A 23,230-nucleotide genomic window follows, 5' to 3' on the forward strand; every position below is an offset into this window, starting at 1 on the left:
ATAGCCTGGCCAGCAGGACTGGAGTAGTGGTCATCCTGCTCTTTTCAGCACTGGTGAGGCTGCACCTCAAATCCTGTGTTCAGTTTTGGGCTTCTCACTACAAGGACATTGAGGGGCTGGAGCACATACAGAGAAGGGCAATGAAGCTGGTGGAGGGGTTGAAACACAAGCCTGATGAGGAGTGGCTGAGGTAGCCAGGTTTGTTTATCCTGGAGAAAAGGAGGTTTAGGGGAAACTTTTTGCTCTTGGCAATTACTTGAAAGGCAGTCTTAGCCAGGTGGAGATCAGCCTCTTTTCCCAGGTAACAAGTGACAGGATAAGAGGAAGTGGCTTCAAATTGTGCCAGGGGAGGTTTAGATTAGATATGAAGTAAAATTTCTTCATTGAGAGGGTGGTCAAGCATTGGAACAGGCTGCTGAGGGAAGTGGTAGAGTAACAGTCCCTGGGAGTTTTCAGACAACATGCAGACGGGGCACTTTGGCTTAATGGTGGACTTTGCAGCATTGGAAAAAACTGTTTGGACTTGATCATGTTAGAAGTCTTTTCCAGCCTTAATGATTCTATGAATAATGTCCTCAAGTAAAATTGTGTAACTTGGTCCAAAGTTCTTAACACCTATGGAATCATACCCACCAGCAAGGGAAAATTATCTTTCTGTCTTATAACACTGTGGAAACTCATCCTGCATTGCTGTAGAAGAGGACTGATTATGTGTATGAATATGATAACATTACTGAAATGTTGGATGCTTAGATTTTTTTATGGACTCTTATGCTGCTTTATTTCAGTACTTTACTATTTTACAGTGATGGTGATGAGCATTATTACCACTTTTTAAGACTGTGCTATACCTTTAATATATTTAAACAGTACATACATTGTCAGAGACCACCAATGCAGCCAAAGTCAATGAGGAATCCTTGTTAATCTCAGTGATTTGGGGTCACACCAGGACAGAATTACATTTTCATATACACGCTTTCCAAACTGAAGTAAGACTTCTTCTCAATGGTCTTGCTTCACGGCTCCTAAGCACAATAATTTGCAAAGAATGGCTGCTATACTTATGGAAGGAAATTAAACTAGTTATTACCTCTGGTAAGTACTTTCTATTTCACACAGCTTCAGAAACATAGTGTCCATTAAAACCTTTTATTATGAACCTGACAATTAAATACTTTGCAACTAATGTTTACAATTTATTCATCATGAGGTTGATGCAAATTTGCCTTTGTTTCCATTAATGCTCTTTGATGGTAAGGCAGGTCTATGGTCTGCATATATCTGACCAAATTAAAATCTAAATTACTCCATGGTGTTCTCCCATTTCAGTTGTTTGGTGAAGCAGATTATTTATATGGGGATTTGAAATGGTAATAAAATAATTTAAGTGCACCAAAATCATAGGAAGGGAATGCATTCTGAGACATTCAACCACAGAGAGGTCTTGTGAATCTCTTAAAAACCTGTTATTGTCTGCAAACAGAAAAAAAATGCCATTGTATTAAAAGTATTGATAACATAAAATAAGTTCATTTCAATTATCTAATAATTTGAATGTCCTTACGCCTTTCACATCTGTAGAGAGTTTTCCAGTAGTAGGCAGTCACTGGGAAAACAGCTTCTTTTGATGTAGGTACATGCATGCTAGAGAAAGCTCTTCATATAAATGAGAGAGGAAAAGAGACAGTCAGAGAAAAGAAAATAAAGGCTTATAAACCTGAGAAGAAATCTGAAAACATCTATGCAAAAAAGTCTTGTGAAGTTACATTAATTAATGTACAATTTTGAAAACCAAAAGTTTTCAATTATCAAAAGAAAATGTGTTTAGAAAGAGGTTGATATCTTGGAAAGAACAATGGGGCAATTTAAACCTGTTCCCTGTAGTCAAGTATTTTCATCATTTTCATAACTTCTCTGAAAACCCTCCTTAAACCAGTTCAACATAAAACTGTAATAACAACAAAGTGTTCAGATAACTTATTTCTCAGCTTACTAGGAACCTTATTCTATTTCCCATCAGTCCCCATACGTTTTCCAGATAATATTTTTCTTTTTCATGAGCAGATGTCCTGCCCCCTTGGTGTTCACCCAGGTGATCATTTAGCAGAGAAGACTCTGGGAATTTCAGCTTTCCAGTAGCTCCTCTCTCCAGGAAGCTGCTTCTCATCTCCCTTATTCCATGTACCATGTTTACAAGCCAGGAAGATGTTGTGGTGCTGACATGCAGAGAATGCTATCATGCAAAGGAGAGAAAAGATGGGGCTTATCACTTCTGCTCATGCCTTCTCCCTCCACCTCCCCATGGCATGACTTGTGTGAAAGGAGATCTCAACAGGAATCACAAGTGGCCACCTACTTAATTTATATTTTTTTAACCTGTAAAGGTGAATAATGTCCTCTGGAAGCCTTCACTAGGCTAAACCAGCCTAGATCTTTCAACCTGCTCAGACAAGAGCCTTTCCATTCCTCATCACCCTCTTTGTTCTCCAGAGGAACACTCATCAGCACCTGATGCTGCACTTAACATGTTCTGGGCATAGGAAGGACCCATCCTATTTCATCAAAATATGACCACAGTGAGAGCACCTGTTTGTATTATCCCACCCAAAACTAGACACTGAACATGGCCAATAATGTATTCTACATAATGAAAAGAGCTCCTTGTATTCAGTATCCTTCAAAACAGGCTCATTGTCCAGTAAGTAATATTTTTAAAAACATTAATTGTTTTAATTGTTTAACATTACCCATGACCACAGTAACCCTAGATAAGCATTCAATATTTAAATAGCATGCAAATAATAAAACACAACTTTCTCATTTTTATAATAATGTACATATCAGCCATAGCCTAATTGCTATGACAGAACAACTCTTCGAATTACATCCACTGTGAATTTTTGCTTTTGGATAGTGTATGAAATGGCAATGTATGTTTATAAATTGCTGGATCCAGGTGAGCTTCAAATTTCTATAGGTTGATCTCACATTAGTCCTTTGACCTGTACTTTTAATTTGGCATGAAACGACTGTAAGCTACATAGTGAAACTAATGAGGTTGTAGCAATTGTGCAGGGCAATAATCAACAGCTAATTTATTATTGAAGAGTGGATTAAATCTATGCAAGATCTGAATTGAGAAAAACTTTTTGTTTCAAAAAAAACATGTGATGTGTGTACACACATTTTCTCAGAAAATAAAAAAAGATTGTAAACAGTCATGACAAATTAAAAAGTGCTAGGATCATCAGTTATTTTAATCTAGTCTTTTGAAAATTAAAAATAATAATTTGCACATTAAGTGCAAAGAGACATTCAGAGCTGAAGTATAATCCACAGTAACAAACAGCAACAGAAAAACAGCAAGTAGTCATCTGTGTAGTGGCTTTTCACCACATTAAAGCAGAGCCAGAGCCTTTCTCCCAAGCTGTGATTCCATGCACTGTAAAACAGCTGTCTGTCCTGATACCCCCATAGACTGACACAGGAAAAATGTGCTGCAGTGCGACAGAGAAGCCAAAAGCCTCCTAGAAGACACACTCAGATGCATTCCCCAGTGGCATGAGGAGAAGAATCAAACTGAAAGGTTTGAAATTAAAGTAAAATACAGTAATAATTGTAAATAATAACAATAATGATAACCAAAAGGTAAAACACAAGTGATATACAATGCAAGTTTTCACCATCTGCTGACTGATGCCGGATCCCCCCCTTCCCAAAACCACATTAGCCCTCATTCTGGGTACCTTCCTCTAGTTTATATACAGGGCATGAAATTTTGTTGTGTCAAGTATCCCCTTGGTCAGTTTAGGTGACCTGTCCCATTTGTGTTCCTTCACAGTTTGTTTTTTTGCATTCCACCTCACTGGCACAGAATGAGACAAGAAAAAAAATGTCTTTGACTTAAGATAAACACCACTTAGCAAATGTTGTCAACACCATTCTCATTCTTAATCCAAAACACAGCACTGTAACAGTTACTGAGAAGAAATTAACTCTACCCCAGCTGAAACAGGACAGTGATGATGAGCCTAAAGAGGTAAAAAGACTGTCTCCAGTTCCTTCTTTTACTGGTGTTTTACCAAAATATCTTTGTTCGGTAGCATTTTAGTTAGCACATTATATGTGGCAGCTAGAAATAAAATTTGATTCATTACAGTTATTTGACTCATCACTCAAAACTGTTGAGATCCGTCTTCTTTCACAGGGCAGGAAAATGGATTGCTAGAAGTCTAAGCTCTTGTTTTAAAAGTGCTGATTTATAAATTACCTTAGTGTCATATGATAGCATTTGAGGTAATGCATCTGGTAGTATCTAGATACACAAAACTATCCACATGGATTATTATAGGGCTGAATAATTCTTTGATCCTTACTGTCCACATAAGCTATTTACTAGACATTTCATTCTCTTGAATCTAGGTGCTATTCTAAATTGTTCTTCCCTGTCCTACTCCCTTGCTCCTACACACACTTTGTTCCTATCCATGGAAGCAGTGTGTAACAAGTAGCACAGCTTTAGGGACTACACCCATGAAGTCCGGTAATTGAATTCACACACTAATGCGCTCAAATATTCTCATGCAGTGCTTCTAAAAAGAGTGGTGACTCTCCTGGCTCCAGTTTCCAACTCATATGGCACACAACGTCTTTCACTTCTCCTCAAGCTCTGTGTCAAGCAATCGTGTTCCCAAGCGCTTAACGAAAGGGGTAGACCAAGCTTCAGCTGAATGACAGGGGTTGTATCAGCTCAAAGGTGCAAGTCACTTAACATTCAGCATTTCAGCCCTATTCATTGCTCTAGGTAGGCTCAGACTTCAAGGAAACTTTTTTCAAAGTCCTATGTGCTCATTTCAATTTGCCTTTCAAAGCTAAGTTTCAAATTAAAATTAATGGTGCCAAAAGAGTATAAATGACCTACCCCCTTCATGCTTCCCCTCTGTGATCATCACCCACTGTGTACTGAGTGTACTGTACTTTTAAACTTAGTGGCCCCTGTAAATATATCTCCCTTTATGAGACTAAGGTACAAGGTTGTTCAGCTACTAAGAGCGTTGTATCAAAGTTAGTAATAAATAAATGATGTACAATACAGTTGGATCTGTACAGTGTTTCAGAATGACTCCACTACCTAACAATACCTGCACACCATGTTCACCTTCTCCTTCACAGTGTCTGCATTCTGTTACTATTGCAGTTAAATGCAAAATCACACAATTAAAGTCTGTTTGCAGTTTTGCTCTTTGATCCCAAAACTATACTGACTGAAGTTTTTGTTTGGTTAGCACAGGTTTTTTCAAGGTTCATTTTTTTACAGTGGAGGTTAGAGGCTCTATTTAGTTACATATATTAACCATAGGACTTTAAAATGTATAATGAATAATTTCTTTTAAAGATTTTTTTTTAAATCTACCAGATGATGATGAAATTTTACCCCAAGAAAACATATTCTCATTCTCTTGTAAATCTATACCTATATTTCTGTTCAGGACTGGAAAAGGGCAGCCTTTCATCATCCTTTTGAACTTGTGGAAAAGAGTAAGATAGAATTACACATAAAGAGCAACTAAGTTCTCAGGTCTTAAATAATATTAATTAATTAATATCTTATTAAGCAATAAAGTTTTTAAGTATCTTTTATCTACACCAGAACAATGCAGAGGAGCTTTAGGAACCTCAGTGTTGTCCCAAAAACAGTTTCCTTTTTTATGACCACTTCACAACGTTATTATCTATGCTCATCATATTAAAAACCTGTTAGTGAGACAGCTAATTAAAAAAAAAGTAAAAAAAAAACTTAACAAATAGATAAAGCTAGATATGACACCATCTGGTGAAGACTCTAGAGTACATGACAAGAAAAGAAAAATCATTGTGTTTCAGAGATTTTTTAAAATATCTGGAGTTGGTCCTGCTACAACACCTAAATTGTACATTAGCATACACTTATTTAGCCAGAGTAGTTTGCACTTGAGCCATGACTGTCAAAGAGCAGCATGTCTAACACAGAAAATGTGTTAGAGTAGCTGAGGAGGACTGACTTATGTGTCAAGGGTAATTATTAAACCACAATGGTGCACATTATTTAGTTATTTAAACAAGATTATTATGGGCAAAAGGGTAAACATGCAAAAACAAAGGAGCACAATGGAGCTCCACATCACCTGTAACTGGAATCACTGCCCAAGTGAACAGCTCTCGCATGTATTGCGATTATTTCTGAAGTACAGACGATGTGCAACAAGATTATTCATTCAAAATGAACATTAATTTAAACATGGTACTAATCTTAGACTTTTCTTGCTTATTTTCACTGAGCATTTGAATGAAATAGATGATCACAGCAGATTTGCTTTTACTGAAATGTTCAAATACGTGCTGTAAAGTGTATGTTCAGTCACACATATTTCATAAGATATTTTCCATTTTTATCATAAGAATGACACAATGTAGCTATACTGAAATGAGCCAAACTTACAGACTACCTCAGACACAAAAGGTGGGGTTTTTGATGACATAATTGTATTCCAACACTGATTGTCTGAAAAAGATTAAATTCAATTACCCTCACCTTTCTGGTGTCAAGTAGAGTGCACAGTAAATTTTTAAAGGATATCTGAGAAGTAATACAAAATTAAAAACATGGAATAGTGGTAAAACTACTTTCCAAGAAAGCCTGTAGCTTGCAGGAAGTCTATGTGTTATTTAGTATTAGACAGAGTGCTGGGGAAGAAATGAATCAGCCAACAGCTTGCCTGTACAGATTTATAGACTACTTTTGAGTAATATGTGGTTTGTTCACTTTCTCTTTGCCAAGCATTATCTGACAGAGCTAAGTTTTCCTAATTAAAGATATAATCCTTTAACTGTGACATCTATATTCTATTATTTTCCTCTATTTATTGTTCACGCTCTCTTTTTTAATGATGAGTCTTGGCTTTCACTCTAGGTTGATGATTAGTTTCATCAAGGGAACTCTTTCAAAGCTTCTCTCTAAAAAGGAAATATGTTAGATAAAATTAAATATCTTCTATGGAAAAGGATAAATAGGCTTTTTAATATTAAAGTAGATTGACGTAGAACAGTAACACAAATACTAATGTAAATATAAAGCATAGTAAAATTTTCTCTACATTCTGATTTGACTCTTTTTCATGTATGTTTTCAGGACATAGATATTTCTGATCAAATATATTTTCAAATACTGATTATTAAGCTTCTGATTTGATGTTCTTCTTGGAGCTCTATACTGACAACATAGTACAATAACTTTGAACACAGTTTCTTAAACTCACCCTTCAGGGCCATTTTCTGAGAGCACTGAGTTGCCATGTGGCAAGACACTCCTGTGCTGAATGCAGCAGGAGATTCACAGGCTCTTCACACTCTCATTTGTGGATGCTGAATGTGAGCAATCAGACAGGTAGCAGAATGTCTGTGTGAAACTGTCACATAACTTTCTCACAGTGGCCTGAGAAAATGTGGCCTGAGAAATTGTGAGGAGGAACTCAAGCTTCCTTAGAGAAGGAAAACAATCTTTGCAGGTGTTGTTTGTCTCCTTGTTGCTTTCTTGCAAGAAACGGTCAAGGGGTGTTGTTCCTGATTGTCCAGTGATGGCGATGTGTTGGTTTGATGACCAATGAAAGCTTTACCTTTTCGGACTCTCTCAGAACTGTCTGTAAAAGAGGATCTGGAAGAATTAAACTAGCTCTCTTCTGCAAATAAGATTGAGAGTCTGTGTCATCACTATCACCGTTCCTAATACAGTGCTACACTCATTCACTGTGCAGAAACTTCCAGTTTTAGTTAGGAGTTTAATTAAAGTTGAGACTTACATACTATCACAGAGATACAAGGGTTGTTGTGCCACCACCACCACTTCTCTCACATCCCAGGGACACATAGCATAGTGGCTGAGCAATAACATATGTAATCCTCATTCATTGGAAAGGTAAGGATAAAGCTCAGGCAGTGACAGTGTTTGCCATGGCTGGAAGTCAGAGCTATGGGAACAGGAAATGTTAACCGACTTGACAATTTGCATTTGCTCAATTCACTCATGAAGTTAGCACAGCATGTTTCAACAGCACTTACCAGTCAGTCAGCCAGACAGCCCATTAAAGCACATCTATTTTCTCTCCTGTCTGCACCAGCTGTTTGCTAAAATAATACTATAGTAAGATAAGGCAAAAATAGTACTTGCAAGTAACCCTCACTAGGCATTTTTGAATGAAAATCCTTGCTATTTTTAATTTAGAGTATGTGTTAAAATCACTAAAAATAGATTGCAACTCCACAGTGACAACCTCAGGGGCTAAATAAGTTTTTTAGAGGAAATCTTTGTGCTTGCTGCAAGGCAGGAAGAGAAAATCCTTGCACTTGCTAAAATCTGTACATTAGCCTTACTCATCCATATATTTAGTCATGTCTTATAACAAGAGCATATATATATATATTAACAAGGCCTACAAAAAAGACATATGTCAGCTTTTTATTTGGGCAGGACAGAGAATGAGAAAAAAATTATATCATCCCTGTTGAATTCTGTGTTTGTATGATTGAACTGATGAGGTAAGGATACATTAACCTTGCTTCCTTTATTTAGAAAGTTATTGTCCTTTGTCACTTTTCTTGTTTTTTGCCATGGGGAATGAGTTAATTTTAGTTCACGAAGCCACAGTGAATCTCATCCTTGCAGTTCCTTCTTTTTGTTTTCATGAGAAAATATTTAGAAACAGGTCTCCTCCTTGTAAAATAAAAGGTTATGGGTTTCTTCTAGTGAAATTCACTTTCTTGTGCCCTGCCTGTTCTGTCCTTCAGATTCACAGGTTATTTCACATCTCAACTAAGCTACTAGGCCTGTTTTGTTCTGTGCATTATTCCCTTTCTAAAGAGCACTGTAGCCAGTTGCCACTTCTTTTAAGTTCTTAGTCTTTTGTCTAGTTTTCCTCTTATTTTATCTCACTCTGAATTTTAGAAGAGTTTAATATGTTGTTCTAAGGTGATGACCCCTTATGAAAAACACTGTAGCCTTCAATAGGAGCCATTATTACAAGATCAGATACATTAAGTGTATTTTTACCCTCCTGCTCTTTTTTCTTCATTTTTTTCACCAAAAAAAATGTCTGTTATGTTTCTGAATTAATTGGTAAAAAAAGTCCTGGCTACTGCTTTTTTCTAAGGCAATGTAACTCCACTGGGATTTATCTTTTGCTTATGAGCATCCCCTACTGTCCCTATTAGAATGAGCTGCTCACCCTACCAGGAGTATTGCACACAGTAATAATGCTAATTAAGACTAATTCCATAATATACATATTCACCATAAGGACAACAATATTACATCATCTAAATCACGTAATATTAAATTCATTTTACCCAAATATATGATTATGGGCCCTAATGCCAAAGCTGTGAGAGCCAAACTCTTTAAAAGGATTAAGAAAATGTTCAGCAAATGTGACTAAGGAATTTATTAATCAGAAATCCAATTCAGAAGCACTGTAAGTAAACCTTTCTGTAAGGAATCAATAAACAGTAATATCTGTGCCTTTCAGGTTTATACTTTTACAGTAGTTGCTGTGAGATTCTTTAAATAGCCTTAGTTGTATTTCTTCTGTTAGTAGTACCTCGCTCCCCAGATGGCTGAGATACAGCACATCAAAACAAACTGCTGCCTTCTGGTGCTTTTGCTCTGTCAGCTGCCTGCTTTGCAACACTTGCATGTATATGCCAAATGCCTATCTAACACATATGAGATATGCCAGGACAATACACTGAGATCTGCAATAAAATTTTATTAATGGGTACAAAAACTGTACTTACATTCTGAAAACAGATATCATTAGGCAGCAGGGCCTATACATTCTTCACTTCAGGTTTAGATTTATAATTCTGAAGATCCCTGAAAATTTCCAATAGACTGGTATAATATACACAAAATAATAAGTAGAGCTGGATCCTATAGAATGTTAACAACTCATTTCAATATTGACCATGCAAGAATACTTCAAAATTTGTTTCAGCTTCAGTTATGCCCTCGCTACCATAGGAAAATTAACTTAATGACACAGGAATCAGCAAATAATATTTGAATTAGTTTCTCAGTTTCCAGGTAAAAATATCTAGACCAAGACTGACTATGCTATAGTTGTATAATAGATGTGCATCACTTGAGAACTAAGATACAGGTCAATGATTTAAAGAGAGTGATTGATTCCAGTGCAGTGAATGGATTTATTAGAGCACAGTATAAATGGCCAGGTGACTCTCATTTTCACAATTTTTCTTGACCTGTCAAGTTGTTGTCTTTATGAAGATCAAATATTTGTTGTTTCTCGTCTAACTCAACACTGCCTTCATGATGTATACTTCAGCCGAGATATTATCATGTCATCCTTTGTATCTCAGAGGTCTGACAGGTATAACAATGAAAATCTGAAGACTAAATTGTTTATGTTGACATCAGTCAAAATCAAAGTGCATTGCTGTGCCTCAGACCAAGTCACCAAAAGACAGCTATGAAGATGAAGGTACCTTACATTTCAATTGAATAAGAATATATAAGGACTTTTTTTCCTTTCATGAAATCTTTTGAATAATTGATCAAGGGAAAGTTTAACTTGGATTTATGTAAAGGACCATGCAAGATCCTTTGTCACAAAACAGAGTTGTTGTCAGCATTACTCTCTTTCACTGTTGCTATTATACAATATGAGCTTACATAGTAATGACAGTTTAAGCTATTAAGTTTCTCTTTTTTTTTCTTTAGACTTTCTGTTATATACATCATAGGGAAAATAAAGACACGATCAAAGCAGCTAAAATTATTTGAAGTGTTTTTACCTTCAAACACAGTCATAATTTAAAGCCTATTTCTTTAAAAGTTTAAAGGTAATGCACTGGCACGAGATATCCCAAAACATAATATTGAGGTCATAAAGGTTTGAATTAGAATGGTAAACTGTAAGTTTACTTGATTTCCTTTCACTCTTTTTTGTATGAAATGAAAATATTTTCAGTCATACTGTGTCAATCCCCATATTCATGTGCCCTAGTTGAGGCATTTAAAATCTTTGTGTCTGAGTCATCTTGGAAACTCCCTAATGCTGATAAACCAGCATTTTCAGAAGGTGATTCATGTTCTCTATCTTAGACAGCTATCAGGAAAACCAGCATACTCTCACAAAGTGCTTTTTTTCTTGATAATTGATTAACATATGTCTCTGGCTGTGTTAGACATGAAAGTCTGACTCCTGTAAGTCTAAAACTTATTGAAAATTATTATCAAACCATTATCTCCTCAGCACAATTAATTATCTTCTCTGTGTGCCCCTCTGAAATATCTAAAATATTTGCTAACATATCTGCTAAAATTGATTTTAAACATGGTTAGACAAAACAATAATCCAGAACAATGTGACTGCCTTATCCATACCAGCATTTTTTTTAATTCCAAAATCTGCCTTTAAGTGATCTGAATTGGAAAGATTAGAATGGGAAATTGATAGGATTAAATAAATCCCATACACATTGCATGTTGTGCTGTGGGATTTCAGCTATTTTGTAAAATTGTAGAAATGCTAGTTGGAAGTTATGTCTGTACCTGGCCTAGTTTGAACAATAATCAAGCAAAAGTTCATCTGCTTCTCCTGCATGGAGCAGGACTGTTGAGAGAGCTAGACTGGTTCAGTCATGGCTTCATGTCATGCAGTCTTAAAAACCCCAGGAATGGAAGACTCCCTGCCTCTCCCCAGGAACTTCTCCAAAGTGGAAATATAGTGAAGACTTTTCCCCTAATTTGCATCATGAACCTCCCAAGATACTACTTGTGGCTGCAGCACTCCCGAGTTTGAGTCTATCATTCTTGTAAGTCCCCTTCGGTCAGCAGCAGTTTGTGATCAAAAAGATGAAGTCAATGGCAACATACATGCAGTTCACATGATTCCTATATACTAATTAAATGGAGGATATTTCTGCTTCTTCTTTCTAAATTTGGGGCTTCAAGGGAAACAGTAGAGTAGCAGTTGCAAACATCTTTCATTTCTTGCTGAATTCTACAATATAAAGTCTTTGCTGGAACAGTTTTATTTTAAAATTTCTGATTTTTTTCCTGATTGAACAGTTCAGACCAATTTACAAATAAATAAATTCATTTCAGAAGTGACAAAAAGTGCTGAAGCATGAGTGAGTGAGTCAGTATCAGCTGGCTGAACTCAGCTATAAACTCATTTTCTACAACAAAATTCAATCAAACCCCCCGTATCCTGAGTAGGCCTGCTGCTATTACTGCTGTTAATTCAACTTCTGATGTAAATAAAGAAGATAAAAGATATGTTTTATCACTTCATAATGATGGTGCTGCTTGCACAGCAAGGAGAATTTATCCTGGTTCAAAGCACAATATTTCAAATGTACAAAATACTGCTTGTTATAAGAGTAAATCTATATGAAATGCTTTAGCAGATGTAGGTAGTATGTTTCTACAAGACTGTCACACAGAATTACAAAAATAAGAACACTGAATAAGAAAATAAAGATATGGCCGCCCTGAAATGTAAGTAGGTCTTTAGAAGAACACACTTTTTACTCAAGAACTATTTTGAATACACAGGATAAATTTTCTATGTAATAGGAACTTTCATTATACCCAAAATTTTGACTGTCTTTGCAAACATCGGAACAGTACTGTTTGTCAGAAGTGTTCGCAGAAAGAGAGGTTTTAACTTTCATATTGATAAATATAAATTATTATGTGATTTTGTAAATCTTTAGAGTACAGAATCTTGAATATTAAACTAGAGAGTTTTGAGTATTTTTCCATCCAAGTGATAGACATCATTCTAGATGGTTTATCAAACTAATAGCCAACAAATAATAAAACCTACTAAGAAACCTAAAAAAACCAGAAGCAACTATATATTTGTTTTTAAAATCATATTTCTTTTGAGTAACTCATTTTCTAAAAAAATTGGTATCTTTTCATGACATTTTATAAGGACAGAATACATGAACTATTGTGTGTTGTTTGAGAAAATATAGCTGTGATTTCATAGCTAAAAGAGATGTTTATTTTTCACCAAGCATGCTCCTGCATCCACAGGTGGTGACAGGTATTGCTACTGTGTGACATGATTTTCTCTCTAGCCAAGATAAAGAGGAATTGTGTGCATGGTCTAGAAAGCAAAAACTGACTTATTTCAGCAGTTTGGGAATAAAGGCTGAACGTACAGTCCAATCAATCCCTTTGACTATAATCATTAATAGTTGGCACTAAAATGGACCATGGACTATCATCTGGCCCTGAGGGCAAGAACCACACCATGGCTCATATCCTCATGGCTCTAGTCTTACCCCTGCCAAAACAACGTGGCCTCATCTTTACTGACTTTGGGAATGCTCCCTGGAAAATATTTCTTAATCAAAAGACTCTAAAATAAGCAAAAATCAAAGGTGTGTAATATCTTTATGTCAGCACCCCATCTACCACTTGTACCCAAAAGACAAACCACATAGAAAGAAGCAAGTCTACCGTCAGAGTCAAGTGCAGATGCTTTCACTGGGAACACAAAAACACACCCCTGCTTTTCTCCCTGAACTCCCTGAATATCCCACCACACTGTGTGAAAAGAAGGGAACCTTTAGTCATTTTGCCAAGCAAAGCCTGCTTTTGAAAAATCAGAATTAGCAATTAGTGCTATCATTTCTGTATCATTCTTTATTAAGAATATGTCTTAGAGAAGGCAAAAAGAATGAAATCAGATTGCCAAGATCCTAAGTAAACCAGATTTTGTCAAAGAAACTTAGACTCTTTAGTCATGTAAGTTAATTGGTCACTTGAGTTGAAAACCTGAGTTGAAAAATTTGGAGGTTTTAGAATATTAATGAGTGAGATTTTGGTGAAGACTTTTCAGAAAAGCAGGAAGTTGATGTATAAACCTGATACCATTTCAGACAGGATTATATGATGATGTTGCCTCCTGTAACAAGGCATTTGGATTAGGACCAAAGAAGTTTCTCACACATCCATGTTTTTTTCTTTTTCTGATTTTAAAATAGACTTCTATTTCTGTGTAGGCCCCTTCAGCATGAATAGGGCCTTAAATAGTAGGAGCAGTATTTTGTCTTTGATTTTTCTTTCAGTATTACCCAATAATTTATGTTTTAAATGATATGTGAACAGTCTATCTCAAAATTTATGCCACTATTTTATTTCTAGAGATTATATTACATATAATGAGCTAAACTCTATAGCTCTTATAATAAACCATTTATAATAAAGCATTTGCATTAGAAAAATAAATTTTCTCTTACTGATGACCGACTTTTTTTCTGAGATGATTTGCACACAACTATTTCTTCTAAGGAGGGGATGAAGTACTTAGCTAACATAAACTAAAACATCTGGATTAAAAAAATGCACACAATAGTAGACAAAACTTCATTGTCACAAGGTGATTCATTCTATGCTTTATTTCCTTATGGCAATATTCTAATTAAAGTCTACAGTTTTAGAAGCATTTTTTTGTTCTGAAATTGCATGCAGTGATGGAGCCACAAGAGGTTTCCAAGGTAAACACTATGCATGGCTCAAGCTTGCATCAACTTGTACAGTCTCTAAACTTCCTCTCTAAACTACCCTCACCATTCCTCAACAGTCCTTTGCTCCCTCTCACTTAAGCCAGCAAAAGCACTCAAGGAGCCAGGTAACAGACAGACTGAATTCAATTAAGATTTCCACCATCACCACCTTATTTTTTGTGGGGTTAGTTTTAACCTAAATCTGTCCCTGACCTTGTTCTCTGTCCAGATACATGGATATCAATCAGCAGTAATGACTATAGAAAAAAGAAGGAATGAGTACCAGCACTAATGCAGAGTGCTAATCCAGTTCTTTCAGTATCAGATTAAGAACCTCAATGAATCACAATTTAAATTTTACAGAGGATGTGTCTGTAAAGACATGGCACTGAAAATAAATGTCATATGACAAATGTCACATATGACAGTCAATGTTCTTCATCACAGAATCACTAAATTAATAATTAAGTTCATAATTAAAAAATAATAGAATTGCATGGCATTCAAGTATTTGTTCAGAACATATTTCTCCCACATTATATTGCTATATTTCCTTGTACAACATACACTCTCCCAACAGAGATTTTTATGTGCTGCCAAAAGAAAGCATGCCTACTTGGTGGTAGTCAGACGTGAGAATCTTGTCTTCAGATTGCGGTAGAGTTAGAGCTTAGCAGAAAGCTTTGTTCTGATGTCCATACTACACATTTTGTTATATTTTTAATTATATTTTTTTAATTTTTATTACATTGCATAGTCACATTTTGAATCTTATTAATTTCTTTTTTAGTGTGTGTCCTGATTCTGTGGCCCATTCACACGTCAGATCATTTCTCTAAGCTAACACTCATTGTGAATTTAATTGACATGTATAATGAAAATGTCAATGACAGGGTATTTTTAACACATAGTGGCAGCTTCAGATTTACTCCTCTTCAGTATTAATTCCTGACAGTTATTGTCCCATTTAACTTAGGATAGAATTTTAAATAGAGACGTTACCATCTGATGACTAAATGTTCCTTTTATCTCATTTGTATCAATTGTCAGTGCACAGAGGCATTACCATGATCAATCCAAATGTATGAATAGTTGTGCCACCCATGGAAACTGTCTCAACAGAATAAAGCACTGATGAAATGCCTGTTCTTTTGTTTTAATTTTTACTGACATATCCTGCTAAGGCGTCTTATCGGAAATTGCGTTTTGGATTGTGAAGTGCTGGACTGTAAAAAAATTCAGAAGTTCTGATTGATTAGAAAGCTTTTTTAGTAGACTGGCATGGCAAGCTTTTGAATATTGTATCTGAGACACATATTTCACTGAACCATTCTAAGGGAAGAAGATTAGAATTTTAATTTTGATTAATAGTAAAAAAGGTACAAAAGGAAACCTAAGCTAGTATAACAATAAAGTCCTTGAATTGCAAACCTGATACCATGATCTAATCTCACCATAATTATTTTAAAGAAATTAAAAATTCTCTTGACACTTTTTTTTTCTTTTTTTTTTCTTTTTTTAAGCTTATGCAGAAAGAGATGGAATGTCACCATTCAAATTTTCTACTTTCCAGGTAAGCTAGAGGTAAACTCCTAGTCTCCAGTAAGCAGTGTGCAAACAGGACACATGCCAAGCATCTGCAGGTGTACCAGTACACAGCTCACACCTGTGCTGTCAGTGCCTGGGAGCACTCAGCAGCTGCCCAGCCGCTGCTGCCCCTCTCCCCAGGAGGCTTCTTCTCTCTTGCACTTGTGGAGGTGGGCAAATTGTATCCTTCAAGAGCTCAGAAACTGAAGCAAAGAGGTTTTTTTTAATCAATTTGTCAGATCCTCTCCTCTTACAAAAAGCACCCTTGTTGAGGAAAGTTGTATTTTTATTGGCTGAGATAAGAACCAAAGTCTTCAAAAGAAACCTTGAAAAGACCCAGTCTTACGTCCTCACTCCACTATTAATTTATGTGCCATAGAAATCTGTCAGACTTTTATCTTCCTGTCTTCATTTTGAATAAAGGTTCTCTTACATTTGAAAGGCATCCCAAGTGAGCTAGGGAACTTCCACCGCAGCATTAATAACAGGACAAATTTAGGAAAGTGCCTCCTTAGAAATGCATTCTCATGCACCCTTGATTTTAGGTGTATGCCTCAGGATCATTAGATCTCAGCATCCATAGCCATTAATAAAAAGTTACCAGATACTGGTTTTGCTTCTGTTTGGTTCTTCTACGATGTGGAAACCTCACCTCATGCTGTAAAGATGTTGTTTATGCTTAGAAAATAAAGATTTTTTAAATTATATTATAAACAAATAAAAGTAATCATTAAAAAAAATTAGTGAAAAAATGAACTGTTGCTGTTGAAGTTCTACTTCTTTTGAAGCAGAGTTACTTGCTTAATTCAGAATATAGGAAAGAACAAGGAATTTCATTCACAGATCCCTACAGTGAGACCAGCCTGAAATCTAAGTATGAAAGCTTTATTGCCTGGTTTTGGTTTTAATATTGATGTTTGGTTTTAAGGACAACTCCCAGTCTCTGTAACTAGCTACTGTTATTTGAAAACATTTTAAAAAAACCAAAACAGTACGTATCTGAGATATGTCGATTTATAGCTATTAATTTTAAATAGTTTTGTACATATAAAATCTATCAATATCAACTGGGCCTGTCATAGCAAATAAACTAATGCAAGGGGGGATTGCAGATTTTTGATGAGTTAAAATAATCTCTTTCCAAAGTATGACAGCAATAAATATAATTACACAGCTCAAAATTAATTTTGGGATTATAACCAAGTGCACAGAACCAAAATTGTTTTCTTTACAACAAAATTCCCAACAAAACAGATTATTAAGGAAGTGACTTATTTTCCTATACTTCTTCTGTTTTTGTAAATGATGATTTTCAAAAACAAAAACCTCATTTTAAACTTTTTTACAACTTTTAAAAAGTTTTTCAATATGTAGCTTATCATTATTGTTTTCTTTTCTGAGTACCCTGTATAAAATTGCTTCTGGTGCCTTGCCACCTATACTTTACATATACTATTAAAATGATAGGGATTAAATAAAATAGCCTCCAATTATGTTTCCCTATTGGCACCGAAAGTTTTAGAATCAAGTAATTATATAATTGGTTTTAATTGCATAAAACTGAACCATTTCATGTTGATTCAAAGCAAATATCAGTATTGTAGTGATTTAATTTATTAATATACCCTAGACAGGAGCAGACCATCTCACCATTATAGTAATTCACAATAGATTAGGTTATACTTTCTTCTACTCTTCCATGCAGAAAGTAAGAATAACTGCACTCAATATTTTCCTTTTCCACAAATGTGTGGGTCAAGGAGTATGGTCTCAGATCTGTACTACCATGGATTCAAGCAGGGTAGGTACTCCAAAAGGATGCATACTTTGCTGCAAGTGTGGATGGCAGTTAAGTTCCATTCCTCTCCTAACTAATACCACAAGTCCAGAGCAAGGTGGGAACAGAGGTGTAGTCAATGGAGCTCAGGCCACCACCATCAGTGTACTTTGGATAGTGGGTTCAGCTTTCCCCAAAATAGAAACATAAGCTAAGCCAGTTAGGTATAAGCTTTCAACACTTTTTTTGGTACAAATGTTTATATTTTTTCCTAGCTAGTCTGACAAAACATTCAAATACTCAATATACATATAACTGACAGGACAGATCCTAAGCTCTGAAGAAACCAAATTAGAATCTTCAAGCATTCCCAATTAAACCCTACCTACGTTTTCCTTCCTTCTTGATGCTCCCAAATCATCAGTGTAGTATGCTTTGTCTGATTAATTAGTCAAGTCAAAGAATTTGCTAAAGTTTTTAGCAAAAGTGTTTTTTTTTAATATTTTGTGCATAAAAATAACCGGATTTTAAAGTAAGTTTGAGGTTCTTTTTAAGGAAAGAGAGACAGAGCTTTCAGATAACTCAGCTTTTCATCAATATAGGTTCACTAGATTCCCTTTCTCACCCACAAAAAAAAAATATATATTTCCCTGTGCAACAAAGAAAGAAAGAGCTTCCAACCTTTTGTTCATATGCATTTAATCACTCATGCTATAAGGAGATTATGAAAGATCTCATTCATGTTGTAAAGACTTGACCATCCTCAGATGGCAATTTATATTATGAATCCATTATAATTTCATGTGTTGAAGTCTGCAGATGACAGTTTCCCCTGTGCACAATAACCCTGCATATTCTATCTTCTCTGTATGGAGTAGCTAAAACTTCTTTTACAAGGAGTTCCCAGCACTTTAGAGTATCACAGTGTTAGTGTACTGGATATAAAGATGGCACCAAATCTCTTACTGGTCTATGAATTAACTCATAGAATGGATTTTTTGCATATAAATACATACATATATATATGGGGCTAATAAGAAGTACTCAAACTAATAAGTAGGTACTACCAAATGTGCTTAGAATCCTGTGTTCACCAACAAAGGAGGGAGGAATAGTATTTTTTGAAACATCCATAGGTCTTCCTAAAACCAAAAAGGAAATCAGAGTAAGAGAAATCATGTCAGAGTCAAAACAAAATATCCCCTCATTACTATCATGGGAAAAAATATATAGGGAGTCTGATTGTGTAGTACTGTTACTCTGCTGCTTTTGTTGAAGTTGCATTCTACAGCAAGGTGAAGGAGGATTAGGTCTTTAAGACTACATAGTATTTAGTAGATGCCATAGTCAAACAATGTCTTTATTACTTTAAATACTTTTAGACACAGAAATGATCATACAAAATATTCAAATATTATTTTTAATCTTGTCCCATTCTTTTTTACAATCAAATATCAAATACAGTAATTCCTTACATTTTATCTTTATTTCCCAGTCTTACTGAGAGGTTCTGGGGAGTAAACTGAAAACAGATGGTTAGGTTTACAAAGCTTTACATTACACAGTAAAATGAGTCTCTGTGCAGATGGACCTGTAGATACTAGTGCCATATCTTATCCATATGGATCACAAGAGTTATGGCAGAAGTAATTATTTTCAAATTCATCTTTGGATACAAGCTAATACCTCCCTGTTCACATGTCTCTAGAATTCTAGTTTGTAGCATTGGAATAGCAGGAAAAACCAAAATAAATATTGACGTGTTTGCATGGTAAGTCAGACGCAAGACATTAATTAGCAGTTCAATATTTTTTAAGAAAATACTTCTTCTCTGGGCATAGCAACATAAATCATTCAGGGAAGCATGCACTGTGTCAGATCAGTGTTTTCACATCAGAGGATTCAGGTTGCTGCAGACAAAGTTTTATGGGATGGAGTCTGTGGAGCTAACAGGCAAGAGGCAGTCAGTTGATGACATTATCTAAGACAGGAAAAAGTAGTTGCAACAAATTTAAAAACTGAACTCCATCTAATCAAAAGCCTGTCCTGCAGGACTTACTATACTCAATGCTATAGTGGGAATATCCTCTGTCCCCAGCCTGTAGCACTGGAGGGGGTTATTGTGACCAAAGTGTAGGACCCAGCATTTGGTCTTGTTAAACCTCATGTTGCTGGACTCAGTCCATCTTTCCAGCCTGTCCAGGTCCCTGTGCAAAGACCCCTCCTACCCTCCAGCACACCAATACTTGCACCCAGTTTGGTGTCATCTGCAAACTTGTAAATGGTAGACTCAATGAACTCATCCAGACCATCAATAAAGATATTAAACAGGAATGGGCCCAAAAATGATCCCTGGGGGATGACACACAGTACTGAGGTACTCTCTAATGCTAAATATTTCAGGATGGTGGTTTACCTTCTGGAACCAAAAAGTTTAACTAATTTCCATTTGTAAAGTCATTTAGAGATCCTCTGCTGAAGGGTACTACAAAAAAAATACTCTCATAATGAGTTACTAAAAAGTCAACTCTTGTAGTGTTTAACACATCAATTTACATAAATCAGATTATATTCATGATAAGTTTGGAGATTTTATATATTTTGTCTTCAGGACTGACAAAAATCCCGTATATAACAGCAACAGAAGTATATAAAAATCCATCTGAACAACAATAAAAAATTCTGACAGAACAAAACAACATAGAACAATATAAATTCTCCTACACAAAATTTTACTTTGAGTATTTCAGACTAAGAGCACAGCAATAAATGGTTAGCTTGAAATCCTCGCAGAAGTAATAACATTTTAGAGAAATTTGTTTCTGAAGGTATGTCAAAAATACACTGGTTTCAGATGAAGATTTTTTTCTCTAGCAAAAGAAATAATACTCAGTTTACAAATAACTTCTGCTTTCTACTGATACAATTTTGCCCTTGGCTACCACAGGCATGATTTGTTTAAGCTGAAGGGAAATAACAGCTGCGAAGTTGTTCATATATGATGAATGAGAGCATAATGTAAAACAAGGTACCTAAACCACAACAAGCAACAGGCTATTGCTCATCTTAAAGCCTAAATCCACATTACATCCTGATTATTTACTGAGGACAATTTTGTGCATTTGCCCTCAGAGGCCCAAGAATTTCTTGCTTAATGTGCCACTAAAATTGTAAAACCAAACTATCTTATGAAGAAAGTCTCAAAGAAACAAGTAAGCATAATATTAACTGATAGATGGAATATAATGAATAATTTCTAAAAATGGAACTAGCACTCACCTCTGAAGATTGCTAATCTGAATGTAAAGTAGCAATTAAGCTAAATTAAAATTAAGCAACAATCCCAGCTCCCTCAGCTGTTTCTCATGAGTACTTGTGCTTCAGACCCTCCCCTGGCTTTGCTGTCCTTCTCTGGACACAGTCCAGCACATCAATGTCTTTCTTGTAGTGAGGGGCCAATACTGGACACAGAACTCGAGGTGTGGTACCAGTGATGAGTACAGGGAGACAATCACTGCCCTAGTCCCTTGACCATACTATTTCTGATCCAAGCCAGGATGCCATTTGCCTTCTTGGCCACCTGGGCACACACACCTGCTCATGCATAACTGACTGCCAAGGAGCATCCCCAGGTCCTTTTCCACCATGCAGCTTTCCAGTCACTCTGTCCCAAGCCCCTAGTGTTGCATAGAATTGTTGGGACCCAAGGGAAGGACCTGGCACTTCTTGTTGAACCTCATCCAGTTGCCTCAGAACATTGACCCAGCCTGTCCAGATCCCTCTGCAGAGCCTTCCTGCCCTCCAGCAATCCTGGCTAACTTGTCATTTTCAAGCTTACTGAGCAGCCCTCGACCCCTTGTCTAGGTCACAAAACAGATAATAAAACAGGGCTGGTTCAGGTACCAAGTCCTGGGGAGCACCATTGGTCACCAGCCACCGGTTGAACGTAACTCCATTCACCACCACTCTCTGGGCCTCAGCATTCAGCCAGTTTTTAATCTAGCAAAGGATGCACCTGTCAAAGGCATGAGCTGCCAATTTTTTTCCAAGAGAATGCTACGGAAGACAGTGTCAAAAGTTTTGATAAAGTCCAGGTAGACAACATCCACAGCTTTTTGCTCATTTACTAGCCAGTCACCTTGTTAATGAAGGTGATCAGGTTAGGCAAGCAGGACCTGCTTTTCCTAAATGCATGCTGGTTGGGTCCATCCCCTGGCTGTTCTGCACATGCACAAGCTGAAAGCCCTCTAGTTCCCCAGATCCTCCTTTCAGCCCTTCTGTAACAACAACTACTAATAAATCACAGAATCACAGACTCACAATATGCTGAGTTGGAAGGGTCCCACAAGGATCATCCAGTGCAACTCTTGGCCCTGCCAGGGGTCACACCATATCCCTGAGAGCAGTGTCCAAATGCTTCTTGAACTCTGTCAGGCTGGTGCTGTTACCACTGCCATGGGGAGCCTGTGCCAGTACCCAACCATCCTCTGGGTGAAGAACCTTTTCATAATAGCCAACCTAAATCTCACCTGACACAACTTCAGGACATTCCCTCAGGTCCTGCTGCTGGTCACCACAAAGAGATGAGTTACTGCCCCTCCTCTTCCCCTCAGGAGGAAGCTGTAACTGCAGTGAGGTCTCCCCTCGGTCTCCTCCATGCTGAACAGACAAGTGCCCTCAGCCACTCCTTACATGGCTTCTCCTCAAGGCCCTTCACCATCTTCATTGCCCTCCTTTGGCCACTCTAATAGTTTTATATCTTTCTTATATTGTGGCATCCAAAACTGGCCAGAATATCCAAGGTGAGATCGCACCAGTAGAGAGCAGGGCTGGACAATCACCTCCTCCTTGCCTGGCCATGCTGTGCCTGATGCACCTGAGAACACAGGCTCTCCTCCTGGCTGCCAGGGCACTGCTGACTCAAATTCAACTGGCCAGCAACCAGGACCCCCAGGTCCCTTTCTGCAGAGCTGCTTTCCAGCATCTCATTTCCCAGTCTGTCCATCTGTACATCCAGAGCTGCCCCATCCCAGGTACAGAATCTGGCACTTCCCAATGTTGAACTTCATGTGTTTGGTGACTGCCCTGTTCTCTCATTTGTAGAGGTCTCTCTGCAGGGCCTCCCTGCCCTCAAAAGAGTCAGAAGCTCCTCCCAGTTTTGTATCATCTGCAAACTTGCTCAGTGTCCCTTCCTGTACAATGTCCAAGTCATTTATGAGGATGTTGAAGAGCACAGGGCCAAGGATGGAGCCTGTGGAACCCCACCAGTGCCAGATCACCAGT

This window comes from Parus major, chromosome 1A (genome assembly GCF_001522545.3).
Source record: "Parus major isolate Abel chromosome 1A, Parus_major1.1, whole genome shotgun sequence".
In the NCBI taxonomy this organism is placed as follows: domain Eukaryota; kingdom Metazoa; phylum Chordata; class Aves; order Passeriformes; family Paridae; genus Parus; species Parus major.